This window comes from Balaenoptera physalus (assembly GCF_965194825.1).
Source record: "Balaenoptera physalus genome assembly, chromosome: 4".
Lineage (NCBI taxonomy): Eukaryota > Metazoa > Chordata > Mammalia > Artiodactyla > Balaenopteridae > Balaenoptera > Balaenoptera physalus.
The window spans coordinates 146837519-146854082 of record NC_138891.1 but is presented as its reverse complement, the minus strand read 5'-3'; positions in this window follow the sequence as shown (position 1 = coordinate 146854082).

Here is a 16564-nt window from a genome sequence, read left to right as displayed (position 1 = left end):
TCACCCATACCCTAACACCCACTCTAACACAGAACCCTAACACCCTGAGACCAAAACCATAAACCTTAACCAATAAGCAAAACCATAACCATAAGCAAACCATAAAATATATTCATTAACCATACCCATAAATAACTCATTAACCCTAAAACTTAAACCATAACGGCAACCATAAACCATACACAGCCCCAACCCTCACACCAGCCCCAGCCCTAATGCTAATCCTCCAAACCACTTACAGCAAGCCAAGTCTAATCAGATTATACAAATACATCTTGAAAAAGAAAACTGGGGAATACTCTGGTGGCCCAGTGGTTAGGACTCTGTGCTTTCACTGCCAAGGGCTCGGCTTCGATCCCTGACTGGGGAACTAAGATCCCACAAGCCATGGGACGTGGCCAAAATAAATAAATAATTAGAATGAAATAAAACCACTATTTTAAAAAAGATTTTAAAAATAAAGGAAAAAAACAAGAAAACTACCCCAGTACAACTTATAAATATGAATGTGTAAAAATCTATCACACAATAATAGCAACATGAAACCAACAGAACTTTAAATGGATAATGCCATAAGCAAGTATCTCTACACCAGGCATTTCAGGTTGCTCAACATATTAAAAGTAAGCAATGTATTCAACCACAATAATGGTGTGAAGTAAAAACACATAACCATATCAATTAATGCAAAAAATCTACAATGAAAATCCAGTGTTATTTCATGAAAAACACTCAAGAAAGCAGGAATAAAAGGAAATCTGTTCAATATGGAAAAGAGTAGTACAAAAAGCCACAGCAAACATCATGCTCAATGTTAAAGACTGAAAGATTTACTCCTGAAATCAGGAACAAGGCCAGGAAGCTGGCCTTCACCACCGTTACTCAATAGTGTACTGGAAGTTCTACCCAGAATCTTGAGGAAAGAAATAAAAGGCATCCATGGGTGAATGGAAAAATTAAAACCGTGTCTCTTCACAGAACATAGGTCACATCATCTTATATATAAAACTACCTATAATCAGCAAAGAAATTATTTGAGCTAATCAACTAATTAATAAGCAAAGTTATAGAACAAAATATCAATTCATGAAAATCTATCTTATATGCATACGCTGGCAAAAAATAATCTGAAAAAGAATTTATGAAAACAATTCCATTTTTAATAATGTCAACATCAATATTTAGGAGTATATCTAATCAAGGTACAAGACTTGTTTTTATGTATGTAAAGTTGTATGTTTGAAATTACTGGAAAGTCAATTACTTTTCAAAACATCATGTACGTCAATAGCATGCCAGAAAAGCAGAGAAAACATCAAACTTCCATATAGAAGCCAAGCCTTACCCAGATCCAGTTCACCCAAAGTCCACATGTCATTTAGAGGCGCTGTGGGAAGGTAATATTAGGAGCCGCTGTCCTCCGTGTTGTGGACGACCTGGATATGGTAGAAACAGTGGGATTTTTGAATTCCAATTTTCCACTTCATTCCACAAAAAGACTATTAGAACTAATAAATAAATTCAGTAAAGTTGCAAAATCAATACACAGAAATCAGTTGCATTTCTAAACACTAATAATGAACCATCAGAAAGAGAAAGAAAGCAACCCTATTTACAAATGCATCAAAAAGAACAAAATACCTGGGAATAAAGTCAACCAAGGAGGTGAAAGACCTGCACACTGAAAACTTTAAGACATTGATGAAGACATTGAAAAACACACCAATAAATGGAAAGATATCCTGTTCTCATGGAATGGAACAATTAATATTGTTAAAATAGCCATGCTACCCAAAGCAGTGGACACAGTGAATGCAATCCCTCCCAAAATCCCATGGTATTTTCCCCCAAAATAGAGCAAATCCTCCTAATATCTGTGTGGAACCACAAAGGACCCCAAATCGCCAAAGAAACCCTGAAAAAAGAGAACGGGCTGGAGGCATCTCCCTCCCTGACGTCACACTCTGCTGAGAAGCGACAGTCACCAAAACAGTGTGGAACTGGCTCAAAACGGGCACAGGGACCAGAGGAACAGGACAGAGAGACCAGAATTCAACCCACACGGACGGGGTCGGTGAATTTATGACACAGGGACCAAGGACACACCAAGGAGCACGACACTCCCCACGATAAATGGTGCTGGGAAAACTGGACGCCCCATAACTCACGCTGGCTACCCTGCACACAAACCTGAACAAAAGCCCAGCTTTCCACGCCAAGCCCTCCCTCGCTCACACGAAGACGGACCCCCTCAACGGTCAGCCGCCCACAGGAAGCTTCTCCCCACTTTTCCTCACCGTCTCTTCACCTTTTCCTCAGGCATCACCTGGGTCCTCAGGAAACCTAGTTCCCTAGCCAGCGTGGACGCAGCTCCACTTTGTCCTGAAGCCGAAACCCCAGCGAGTCCTAAGGAGACGGAGACCGAGCTCCTCTCAGCAGAGACGCTGAGCCGGGAGTCCTACCCGAAGGCCCCGCCCCCGCGCCTGAGGCGGCTCAACTCCTCTCAGCTGCCCTCAGAATCCAGTTCGCAGGGAACGAGCATGCGCTGTGGGTCAGGGAGGCGAACTCGGCGCCACCCTGTGGTCAGTGCAGGAAATGCAGGCCGCGCCTCCCTCACAGGTCACTGGAGGCAGCGCGCCCTACTGACAGGACTGCTGAATCCATTAAACTGGAAATTCAAACTAAAATGCAGTCTCTATCCCAAAACTTTTCTAAAATTAGTTAAGGAACAATTAATTGGAAACCATTTGGAATGAAGTGAATGTAGATGCAAACTTTACAACTTATACCAAATTCACTCAAAGTTATTCAGAGGCAAATTTCATTTCATTTCATAATTTATTTTTGGCTGCGTTGGGTCTTCGTTGCTGCATGTGGGCTTTCTCTAGTTGCGTCGAGCGGGGGCTACTCTTCGTTGCGGTGCACGGGCTTCTCATTGCGGTGGCTTCTCTTGTTGGGGAGCACGGGCTCTAGGCGCGCAGGCTTCAGTAGTTGTGCCGCGCAGGCTTAGTTGCTCTGCGGCATGTGGGATCTTCCCGGACCAGGGCTCGAGCCTGTGTCCCCTGCACTGGCATGCGGACTCTTAACCACTGCGTCACCAGGGAAGTCCCCACAGACAAACTTTAAATACAAAACTATTCAAGAAGCTTCCCTGGTAGCACAGTGGTTGAGAATCTGCCTGCTAATGCAGGGGACACGGGTTCGAGCCCTGGTCTGGGAAGATCCCACATGCCGCGGAGCAACTAGGCCCGTGAGCCACAACTACTGAGCCTGCGCGTCTGGAGCCTGTGCTCCGCAACAAGAGAGGCCGCGATAGTGAGAGGCCCGCACACCACGATGAAGAGTGGCCCCCGCTTGCCACAACTAGAGAAAGCCTTCGCACAGAAACGAAGACCCAACACAGCCAAAAATAAATTAATTAATCAATTAAAAAAAAAAAAAAGGTGTCTCTCAAATTTAACTTCCAGAATATATTCAGGAAAAACGCATACGCCCTTTTTGGCCAACCAAAGAAGCGGGCAATGCAAATCAACACTACAAAGAGGTATCACTTTGAATCAGAAAAAAGGACCATCCTCACAAAGGGTAAAAACCGGATATGCAGGACAAGAAGAGGAGAAAAGGGAGCCTTGTTACGCTGAAGGGGGGAATGTAAATTGCCAACGGCCACTCTGGAGAAGTGTACTGTGTTTCCTAAAACATCTAAAAAAACAGAGCTACAAAGCATAGGGCGCTTCCACTCATGGGCCTATATCTTGGAAAAACCAAAAATCCACAGGACGCAGGCACCCCGCTTACTGCTGCTATGTTTACAACAGCCTCGATTTGGGTACAACTTAAAAGTCCTTGTAAGGAAAAAATGGTGAAAGAAAATTTGGTACTTAAGCACAATGGAATATTACTCAGCCCTGAAATCAATGAAATGAGGCCAAGTGCAGCAACTCAGGGGGACTTATGTACGGTCATTGAGAGTGAAATAAGTTAGAAAGCAAAAGAAACTTATCATAAGGTATCACTTATAAAGGGAATCTAAAAACCGCCAAACATGAACTGAATTACAAACAGAACACCATCACACATTTACAAAACACACTGATGGCTGCTTAAGGGGAAAAGAGTGGTGCGGTGATGCATAAACCAGGAGGTTGAAATTGGCACAGATACCGTTCCATACGCCAATAATGTAATCGCCAAGACATACTCATTGTTCAAGGAACTGGACTCAGCACACTCTATTCACAGAAAAAACATCTATCTGACTACTAGAAACTAGAAAAGAATTTATTGATGTCTCTCTGTAAGTGACTCAGGTGGATGTACAGCACCAAGAAACACAACATTGCAAATCAGCTACACCCCATTATAAAAATTAATTATCAAAAAAGAAAGACAGTGAGAGCGAGAGGAATTCCACAAAATTCAATCAGGGGCTGTGATGCAACTGGACTGACCACATCTACACTCACAGCTGAACGGGACGTAAGGCTGGACACCCTAACCCTAAACCCTAACCCTAACCCAACCCTAACCCTACCTTAACCCTAACCCTAACCCAACACTAACCCTAACCCTAAACCTAAACCCTAACCCTAACCCTAACCCTACCTTAACCCTAACCCTAACCCAACACTAACCCTAAACCCTAACCCTAACCCCTAACCCTAACCCAACCCTAAGCCTAACCCTAACCCCTAGCCCTAGCCCTAGCCCTAACCCTGACCCTAACCCCTAACTCTTAACCCCTAACCCTAACCAAGTTCACAAGTAAACTTCTCGCCCACCTGGAGAGACTGATTTAATTTTAAAGAGTAAAGACACAATCAGCTCAGTAATTGGCCACGGGGGCTGGAGGGGCCAAGGCTAACCTGAGCTGGAGGAACGTGGGTGCCTGCCTGGATGCTCAGAGGCCAAGGGCTGTTCTGAGACCTGCTTGGACACCCGTGCAGATGGAACAAAGGATCCATCCAGTCCCAGCAGGGCCCCACCAGCCCTCACGAACGCAACACCAGACTTCCCTGGTGGCGCAGTGCTTAAGAATCCACCTGCCAATGCAGGGGACACGGGTTTGAGCCCTGGTCCAGGAAGATCCCACATGCTGTGGAGCAACTAAGCCCGTGCGCCACAACTACTGAGCCTGAGCTCTAGAAGCCGCGAGCCACAACTGCTGAAGCCCACGCGCTAAGAGCCTGTGCTCTGCGACAAGAGAAGCCACTGCCATGAGAAGCCCCCACTCGCCGCAACTAGAGAAAGCCTCCGTGCAGCAATGCAGACCCAACACAGCTAAAAATTAATTAATTAATTAATTAATTAATTAAGAAAAAAAAAAAGGCAGCACCTGGGGGCTGGCAGACTGATGCACCGAGTCTTACATCACGTCTACTTAGTATCCTGCATGTCAGGGCCATGCTGGACCTGGGGCTGCCCACACAGAGTGGGGCCTGCATCACCCTTCCCAGGAGGGAGGGTGGAGGGAAACCCTGCATGACCTCTGAGGCCCTAAGAACCCTTGACTAAGGCTGAGCTCAATTTGAAACAGTGGGTGACCAGAGCAGACATTTCATTCATCTATCAATCAGAATCCAGCACTGGAGGAGCAGAAAACAATGGCCTCGCTCAACCTTGACGCTAATCCTGACATGGACCCTAACCCTAAACTCTGATCCTGACCCTAAGCCCTGACCTAACCTTAGCCTAACCCGTACCCTAAACCTGTACCTTACCCTAACCCATGCTCTACCCGCATCCTACCTGTACCCCAATTCTCACCCATACCCTAACACCCACTCTAACACAGAACCCTAACACCCTGAGACCAAAACCATAAACCTTAACCAATAAGCAAAACCATAACCATAAGCAAACCATAAAATATATTCATTAACCATACCCATAAATAACTCATTAACCCTAAAACTTAAACCATAACGGCAACCATAAACCATACACAGCCCCAACCCTCACACCAGCCCCAGCCCTAATGCTAATCCTCCAAACCACTTACAGCAAGCCAAGTCTAATCAGATTATACAAATACATCTTGAAAAAGAAAACTGGGGAATACTCTGGTGGCCCAGTGGTTAGGACTCTGTGCTTTCACTGCCAAGGGCTCGGCTTCGATCCCTGACTGGGGAACTAAGATCCCACAAGCCATGGGACGTGGCCAAAATAAATAAATAATTAGAATGAAATAAAACCACTATTTTAAAAAAGATTTTAAAAATAAAGGAAAAAAACAAGAAAACTACCCCAGTACAACTTATAAATATGAATGTGTAAAAATCTATCACACAATAATAGCAACATGAAACCAACAGAACTTTAAATGGATAATGCCATAAGCAAGTATCTCTACACCAGGCATTTCAGGTTGCTCAACATATTAAAAGTAAGCAATGTATTCAACCACAATAATGGTGTGAAGTAAAAACACATAACCATATCAATTAATGCAAAAAATCTACAATGAAAATCCAGTGTTATTTCATGAAAAACACTCAAGAAAGCAGGAATAAAAGGAAATCTGTTCAATATGGAAAAGAGTAGTACAAAAAGCCACAGCAAACATCATGCTCAATGTTAAAGACTGAAAGATTTACTCCTGAAATCAGGAACAAGGCCAGGAAGCTGGCCTTCACCACCGTTACTCAATAGTGTACTGGAAGTTCTACCCAGAATCTTGAGGAAAGAAATAAAAGGCATCCATGGGTGAATGGAAAAATTAAAACCGTGTCTCTTCACAGAACATAGGTCACATCATCTTATATATAAAACTACCTATAATCAGCAAAGAAATTATTTGAGCTAATCAACTAATTAATAAGCAAAGTTATAGAACAAAATATCAATTCATGAAAATCTATCTTATATGCATACGCTGGCAAAAAATAATCTGAAAAAGAATTTATGAAAACAATTCCATTTTTAATAATGTCAACATCAATATTTAGGAGTATATCTAATCAAGGTACAAGACTTGTTTTTATGTATGTAAAGTTGTATGTTTGAAATTACTGGAAAGTCAATTACTTTTCAAAACATCATGTACGTCAATAGCATGCCAGAAAAGCAGAGAAAACATCAAACTTCCATATAGAAGCCAAGCCTTACCCAGATCCAGTTCACCCAAAGTCCACATGTCATTTAGAGGCGCTGTGGGAAGGTAATATTAGGAGCCGCTGTCCTCCGTGTTGTGGACGACCTGGATATGGTAGAAACAGTGGGATTTTTGAATTCCAATTTTCCACTTCATTCCACAAAAAGACTATTAGAACTAATAAATAAATTCAGTAAAGTTGCAAAATCAATACACAGAAATCAGTTGCATTTCTAAACACTAATAATGAACCATCAGAAAGAGAAAGAAAGCAACCCTATTTACAAATGCATCAAAAAGAACAAAATACCTGGGAATAAAGTCAACCAAGGAGGTGAAAGACCTGCACACTGAAAACTTTAAGACATTGATGAAGACATTGAAAAACACACCAATAAATGGAAAGATATCCTGTTCTCATGGAATGGAACAATTAATATTGTTAAAATAGCCATGCTACCCAAAGCAGTGGACACAGTGAATGCAATCCCTCCCAAAATCCCATGGTATTTTCCCCCAAAATAGAGCAAATCCTCCTAATATCTGTGTGGAACCACAAAGGACCCCAAATCGCCAAAGAAACCCTGAAAAAAGAGAACGGGCTGGAGGCATCTCCCTCCCTGACGTCACACTCTGCTGAGAAGCGACAGTCACCAAAACAGTGTGGAACTGGCTCAAAACGGGCACAGGGACCAGAGGAACAGGACAGAGAGACCAGAATTCAACCCACACGGACGGGGTCGGTGAATTTATGACACAGGGACCAAGGACACACCAAGGAGCACGACACTCCCCACGATAAATGGTGCTGGGAAAACTGGACGCCCCATAACTCACGCTGGCTACCCTGCACACAAACCTGAACAAAAGCCCAGCTTTCCACGCCAAGCCCTCCCTCGCTCACACGAAGACGGACCCCCTCAACGGTCAGCCGCCCACAGGAAGCTTCTCCCCACTTTTCCTCACCGTCTCTTCACCTTTTCCTCAGGCATCACCTGGGTCCTCAGGAAACCTAGTTCCCTAGCCAGCGTGGACGCAGCTCCACTTTGTCCTGAAGCCGAAACCCCAGCGAGTCCTAAGGAGACGGAGACCGAGCTCCTCTCAGCAGAGACGCTGAGCCGGGAGTCCTACCCGAAGGCCCCGCCCCCGCGCCTGAGGCGGCTCAACTCCTCTCAGCTGCCCTCAGAATCCAGTTCGCAGGGAACGAGCATGCGCTGTGGGTCAGGGAGGCGAACTCGGCGCCACCCTGTGGTCAGTGCAGGAAATGCAGGCCGCGCCTCCCTCACAGGTCACTGGAGGCAGCGCGCCCTACTGACAGGACTGCTGAATCCATTAAACTGGAAATTCAAACTAAAATGCAGTCTCTATCCCAAAACTTTTCTAAAATTAGTTAAGGAACAATTAATTGGAAACCATTTGGAATGAAGTGAATGTAGATGCAAACTTTACAACTTATACCAAATTCACTCAAAGTTATTCAGAGGCAAATTTCATTTCATTTCATAATTTATTTTTGGCTGCGTTGGGTCTTCGTTGCTGCATGTGGGCTTTCTCTAGTTGCGTCGAGCGGGGGCTACTCTTCGTTGCGGTGCACGGGCTTCTCATTGCGGTGGCTTCTCTTGTTGGGGAGCACGGGCTCTAGGCGCGCAGGCTTCAGTAGTTGTGCCGCGCAGGCTTAGTTGCTCTGCGGCATGTGGGATCTTCCCGGACCAGGGCTCGAGCCTGTGTCCCCTGCACTGGCATGCGGACTCTTAACCACTGCGTCACCAGGGAAGTCCCCACAGACAAACTTTAAATACAAAACTATTCAAAAATTATAGAAGAAAATTAACATGAGCTTGGGTTTGCCCATGTAAATCATGAGCTTTGGAGTTTTAACACACAACACAAAAAGGCAATCTAAAAATGAAAACAAGGAAGAACATGGACTTAATAAAATTAAAGATTTGTACTCTGTGAATGACCTTACTCAGAAAATCAAAATACAATTCACAAATTAGGAGAAAAATATTTGCAAACACATATCTAGTAAAGGTTTTGTATCATAACATACAAATAACTCTAACACAAACAACCCCATTAAAATAGGGAAAGATCTGAATGGACACCTGGACAAAGAAGATACACAGACAGTACACAAAACTATGCCTAGGACTGCGGGGCAGAAAAACAATGGTCCAGCTCAACTCCCTGAGACATTTGTGACTGTGTACTAGTCCTGTCCTTCATGGGGGTCTCAGAGAGATGGAGAGAGAGGAAGGGGAAGAGGGCCAGTTATGTTTAAACCTAACCCTAACCCTAAACCCTAAACCCGAACCCTAACCTTAACCCTAAACCTTAACCTTAACCCTAACCCTAAACCCTAACCCTAACCCTAACCTTAATATTAAAAAGAAATTAGTCAATGAAATAACTATATTCACAGGTCAAAATAAAGTATGACCATCCCAGTATTTGCCTCAAAATTCCATGATAAAATCCAAAATTCATTCAAAATTAATTTAACTTGTAGAAAAGTAAGGATAAAATGGTACATGCTTAACCTAGTAAAAGTAATTATAACCCTTGGTCCATAATCATCCTGTATAAACCTTGTGAACTCACTCTTTGTGAATGGGAAGAAAACGGGATAACTCTTTTCATCATCTTTTTACCAGAGGAGATGATCCACAAAACAGGGCAAGGAAATGACTAGCATAAGTTTGGGAAAGGAAGAAACACAATTTTCCCATTAGGTGTTATTATTTTGTGTACATAAACTCCAAATAACCTAGGGTTTAAAAAGTAGAAATAAGAGAACTTTACAAGGTAAGTGGATAAAAATATCACTATACTATAATCACTTGTATTTGTTTATATCAGAAACAAACTCTATTACAAGATAAAGTTTAAGGTTGAGATACTCTCTAAATAGCATAAAAGTATCAAATAATTTTAAATACAAAAGATATGAGAGCAGTAAGAGAAAAGTATATCAATTTCTTAAGAAATATTAAAACCCTAAATAAATGTAAAGATACACTACTTTCAAAGACTCAAAGCTTTAATAGGTTAATGATGACAATTTTTCAGAAATGATAATATGGATATTACAGAATCCAAATCTAATTCTGAAAAATGATTTTCCCAACTGTAGAATGTCTATGATATGCATAATGTCAAGAATAGTCAAAGCAATTTTTAACAGAAGAAAAATGTGTAAACAATTTTTCCAGGAGGTATCAAGAGAAATCATTATAAAGCTAAATCATTAAATACAATCGTTTTGGTCCAGGAGGCCCCTACAAAACACATTAGAATTCCTAGAAATCACCCTACACATTTTTCTAGTCCTGATATATGATGGAGGAAGTAAAGAAGAGAAGTGGTAAGAGTCTTTCACAAACATGATGTTCTTTTCTACAAATGAACTCAGATATTTCTGATATAATGCCATCATTTTTGTATGCATTGAACATCTAATTATAAAAACAAATCTATTAAATACTTTGGAATTAATATAGAGAATATCTTCAAGAGTTTAGGCCAGATACATTTTCCTCAAATGTTTAAAAAAAAAGATAAAAATATTAAAAGATTTGACCACATTAAAGTTAAGACTATAAAGCGAGTGTAATAACCAGCCCTATGGAGGAGGAAGGTATTTGCCACAAACATAACTGCAAATTCTGGTGTGCAGATGCATTAGGGTGTGCAGATGTATTAGGGTGTGCAGATGTGTTTAGGCTAAAAGATAGTAGAGTTAAGTATAAACCAAAGGAAAACAAGGGAAAGAAAAACAAAAGGACAACAAATACTCCTCTGAAAATAGAAGATGGTGGAAAATCATGGAAACAGCAGAAATACTGTAATTAGTAGCAGAAAGAGAAAAGGGTGATGTACATTGCAGAAGTAGATAAACGGAAGAATGAAGAAAATGACTTGAAATATTAATTCATAGGAAAAATGATTGGATATATACTTAAAAGAAACAAAAGACTCTAAAACAATGAGTGCATGAAAGTTGAAGAGAAAACACAACCAAGAAAAGAAGCAAGGAATAGAAATACAACAGGGGTTAAGACACACTCTTAAGGTATAAAGGGCCAAGAAGAAATAATAAAAGAAAAAGGACAAAAAGGTTATGCAATCAATACATGATATATTTTGATCTATAATCAAGTATATTTGATTATCTTAATTACATGGAAGAGATTTTTGGTTTTTTTGAAAATGAACAAATATTAAAGAAGAGAAATGGAAATGACCAGGGAAACCAAGAAAGAAATTTAAAGAGGAAAGAAGAATTTAGTTAAAGGGGAATTACTAGTAGAATAGAAAAAAAGATAAACAGAAGAAATTTTTAAAGTTGCTATAGTAAAACCACAATGTAATCGTACCATAAAAAATTAATACAAAGAAGAAATTGAAATAGAGGGGGGAATGCAAGAGATATGAGCATGAGCTCAGATTTAGAAAGAAGAGAATAGAGTGAGTAGGAGAGATTCTAGAAAAGGCTTAGCATCTCCTTCGCAGCCCTGAGACCCCAGTCACACCAGCATCCTGACCAAAGCCGGTCTCCGCTGCCCTGGTGCAGGAGGGTAATCTCATACGCTGTGCTGAAAAGCAATGACCGGATGCCAGAGTTATGGGGAAGGGGCTGTGTGATTTCATCTCCCACTGGGCACTAACTAGTTTGTTATCCAAAATGGAAATGGCCTTGTGTACAGGGACTCAATCTGGCATGCCCAGGGAAGCCTAAACTGCCCTCCCTGGGCTCAACAGTTTCAAGTGTGCAATTACCTTCTGAGGTAATAGATTGTTCCCGAGTTGAACTAAGCTTGGTAATTATTTCTCGGGGTTCCAGAACAATGCCTGGAAGGTAATCATAAGTTTAATTCTCTCAGCTGACAAACAGTATGCCAACATTCAGTGTTACACTGGCCACCATGTAGCATCCCTGAGGCTGGGGTGGTGACTATTTAGAGCTGAATTTCAAGTTTCTATCATTTCCATACAAAACAAGCGTATTGCTCTTTCTTGCTCAATGACCAAATCCTAATTTTTATTTGAATTCCCAGTACATACTCAGTGATATAACTTATGCAGCTTTAAACACATGAAAAATTTACATTTTAAAATTTAAACCTTTTATTTTGAAATAATTGTAGATTCACAGGAAGTTGTAAAAGTAGTACAGAGAAGTCCCATTAACCCTTCACCTGGTTTCCCCAATGGCTGCACCTTTCATAATTATAGTAAAATATAAAAATTTTTGACATCGATGTAATGTTTATGTATAGTCATATCATTTATCACATGTGTAGATTCATGTAACCATCATCTCCATCAAGATACAAAACTGTTGGGGATTCCCTGGAGGTCCAGTGGTTAAGACTTGGGCTTTCACTGCCGTGGACCCAGGTTTGATCCCTGGTTGGGAAACTAAGATCCCACAAGTCGTGGTGTGGCAAAAAAAAAAAAAAGAAGAAGAAGAAGAAGAAAAAGAAGATATAAAACTGTTCCATCCACACAAAGATTTCCCTCATGCTACCTCTTTATTCACTAGAATTTTGTTTTTTCAAGAACATTATCTAAATATGATCATATAATTTTACAGCATACAATCTTTTGGGATTTGCTCTTATCACTTAACATCATTCTCTGGATCCATTCAAGTTGTTGCATGTCTCAAGAGCTCAATCCTTCTGCTTCCTAGGGTTAAGTTGGCTCTTCTTTCTCTAGACCCTTAGGGTGTAAAGTTATTCACTGGACTGAGAGCTTTCTTTTTTTTAATGTTCACATTTACCCTTATAAATTTCTCTCTGAGCACTGCTTCACTGTTTTGCACAAGTTTTGGTGTATTGTTCTCATTTTCATTCTTCTCTAAGTATTTTTTATTTTTCTACATTGCTAAAATATACATAATACAAAATTTACCACCTTACTCATTTTTAGTGTACAGTTCAGTGGCACTGAATACATTCATCATGCTGTGCTACTATCACTACCATCCATCTCCTGATGGATGGAACTCTTTTATCTTGTGACACAAACTCTATACCCATTACAGGCATACCTTGGAGATATTACAGGCCTGACTCCAGACCACCTCAGTAAATAGTCACACAAAACGTTTGGTTTTCTAGAGCATATAAAAGTAATGTTTATACTGTAGTCTAGTGTATTGTAGAAATATGTCTTTAAAAAAGTACATACCTTAATTACAAAATGCTTTATTGCTAACAAAATGCTAACCACCATCTGAACCTTCAGTGAGTCATAGTAGTAACGTCAAAAACCATCGACCGCAGATTACCATAACAAATATCATAACAGTAAAAAAAAGTTTGAAGTGTTGTGAGCATCACAAAATGTGACACAAGATGAGTAAATGCTGTTGGGAAAATGGCACTGATAGATTTTCTTGACACAGAGTTGTCACAAACTTTCCATTTGTAAAACAAAACAAAAAGCACAATATCTGTGTGAAGCGAAATAAAGCAAAGCACAATAAAGCCAGGTATACCTGTAAACTAGAACACCCCACTCTTCCTTCCTCTCAGCCCCTGGAAACAACCATTCTACTTTCTGTCTCCATTATTTTGAATACTTTAAGTAGCTCGTATGAATGGAAACATACAGAATTTGTCTTTTTGTGACTGGTTTAATCCATCCAGTATAATGTTGAATAGAGTACTGGAAATGAACATCCTTGTTAATATTTTCATTGAACAAAATTTTTGTTGCATTAACTTTCTCTATTGTTTCTCCTTGTTACTGACCTTAGGGAGAAAGTATTCTTCTTCTGCCATTAAGTATGATGTTACCTGTAGGTCTTTTGTAGATGCTGTTAAACTGAAGCAATTCTCTTTTCCTAACTTCCTGAGAGGTTTTACCATGAGCAGGCATTACATTTTATAAAATTGTTTTTCCGCCTCACTTGTTTGTTACGACTTTCATTCTTTGTCTCTTTGAACTGATGGTTTACAGTGAAGATAAATTATACCAATTTATTTTCAAATGCTTACTAGCCTTGCTACATTGCATAAATTCCACTTAATCTGTGTATAATTCTTTTTTATATTGTTGGACTTTTAGTTTGCTAATATTTAGTTCAGGAGTTTTGTATCTAGATTGGTAAAAGATATTGGTCTGAGTTTTCTTTTCTTGCAAAGTCTTTGTTTGGTTTGGGTAACAGAGTTATATTAGCCTCATAAAATATGGTTTTAAGCATTCCTTCTTCTCCGTAATGGAAGAGATTGTAAAATTCATGTTCATTCTTTTTATATGTTTGGAAGACTTTTTCTGTGAAACCAGCTGAGCCCAGAGATTTCTTTGTTGGGAGCTACTTAATTATAAATTCAATGTCTTTAATGGACTATTCAGACCATCTAGCTCATTTGTTGAGTTTTGGTATTTGTGTTTTTTGAGGAATTCAGCATGACTGTTTCTTCTAAGTTTTAAATTTATGAGTGTAAAAGTGTTTATAGTATTTCCCTATTATCTTTTTCACAGCTGGAGTTTCTTTCTCGATATCCCCCATCTTGTCCTGGTATAGATGATTTGCATGTTCTTTATTTTTGTCATCCTTGCTGGAGGTTTATCAATCTTATTGATTTATTCAAGGAATCAGATTTTAGTTTCATTGATTTTCTCTATTGTTTTCCTATTTTCATTTGCTTCTGCTCTTACAGCTATTATTTCTTTCCTTCTGCTTGCTTTAGATTTATTTTTCTTTTCTTTTTCTGGTTTCTTATGGAAGAAGTTTAAAGGTTTGAGACCCTTTTTCATTTATAGAGTACTCTGTAAATTTTCCTCTCCTTCTTATTATTGAGCTTATATTGTGAAGTTATTTCTAAAATTTGGCCATTGTGTTTTTTCAGTTCCAAATTTTCAATTTGGTTCTCCTTTATATTTTCTACTTATTTTGCTGAGACTTTCCATCGTTCTATCCATTTCAAGAGTCTTTGTCATTTTGCCTTATAGAATATTTATGGTGGTTTCTTTCAAGTTTTTTATTAGATAATTCCAAAATCTGGGCTAACTAAATGTTGATTTATGTATTTTTTTTCCCATGTGAATTGAAGTTTTCCTGATTCTTCTGAGTAATTACATGCTAAGTGAATATGTAACGTAACCAGGACATTTTCAATATTACGTTATGACCTCTGGATCTTGCTGAAGTACAATGGAATATGAGAAAATGCTTGTTTTAGCCAGCAACTGACCAAGTTATATCCAGGCCACAGTCTGGCCAGACTTCAGTGGGTTCTGCTTTCAATGTCAGTTATGTTTTCAAAGGCTTGACTCTTTGGATTTGTCACATGTGTGTGTCACCCAGTGGCCACTCTGACACCTAGGTACAGGTCTATCCTGTAGTTATTCTCAGAGTCTGTGGTACATTCCTAAGGTCACATTCATGCATGCACAGCTTGAGGGCAAGCCGGGGGTTCAGCAACAAGCTTATAACGTTCCTTTTCTGAGATCCTCCCTTTCTGGATGTCCTCAGTACTTTCTGGATCCCTAGAGCTCTCTTTTTTGGCACTCCAGCCAGAATGCTAGGACTTGATTTACCCTGCCCTTCTGCACCTTTCCTGTGACTGCATGTGCATCTGGGACAAGTGGTAAGAAGATACAGAAAAAAAACAATAATATGTTACTCAGCCTCTTGGGACCACATCTCCTTTAATCTGAGTGGAATGGATCCCTCAGAGTTTTAGGTGCACATGATACCTCTACTGTCCATGTGTTGACCTGGTTACTGTCCAATAATAGAATTTTCTGCAACTCAATCAATTTTTCTGATCAAGAAAAGAATATTAGGAGAGGAAGAACATACGCAGGAGAGATTGGGAAGACCTTTGTGGCCACTGTGTGTTATTCTGGAATTCAAGAGAGTGGTCTGGGTTATACATCAACTATAAGTAGTGTTTGGGTCATAGAATAATAGGAGGGTGGAGGGAAGAATGCATCACAGTAAAGTAAAAGTGAGGTTGGAGCCCTACATAATTAAATGTTAGGGCAGAAATGGAACTGTATGCATACAATGCTAGCAGAAGTCTTTGGAAATTTTTTAAAATAGCTAGGAAAATGTCATGCAATTGAAGCAGTGATAACAGAGTTTTTCCTTAAAAACAGCAATCAAACATCACAAAGATATTGTGAAACAAGCATTGAACATTGATTGAACATTGAACATTGAATATTGATTAGGACAATGTATTTATCTCCCAGCTCATCAGTGAAGGTTTGAAATTAGATGAATCTGGGTTCAAGTAATAATACCAGCAACCACACACACAGTTAATGTAGACACAGGTGTTTGTTTCTTGAAATTCAGTTGCATTACCTGCAAAATAAAGATAACAATGCAAAGTTTATATAACCAAGTGAGGAAAATGAGATCTGTGATATCGAATGTCTTACATACTAGATCCTGCATTAATATAAGATTATATTCCTAGATGGTAAAAATTATAGTGAAGAAAA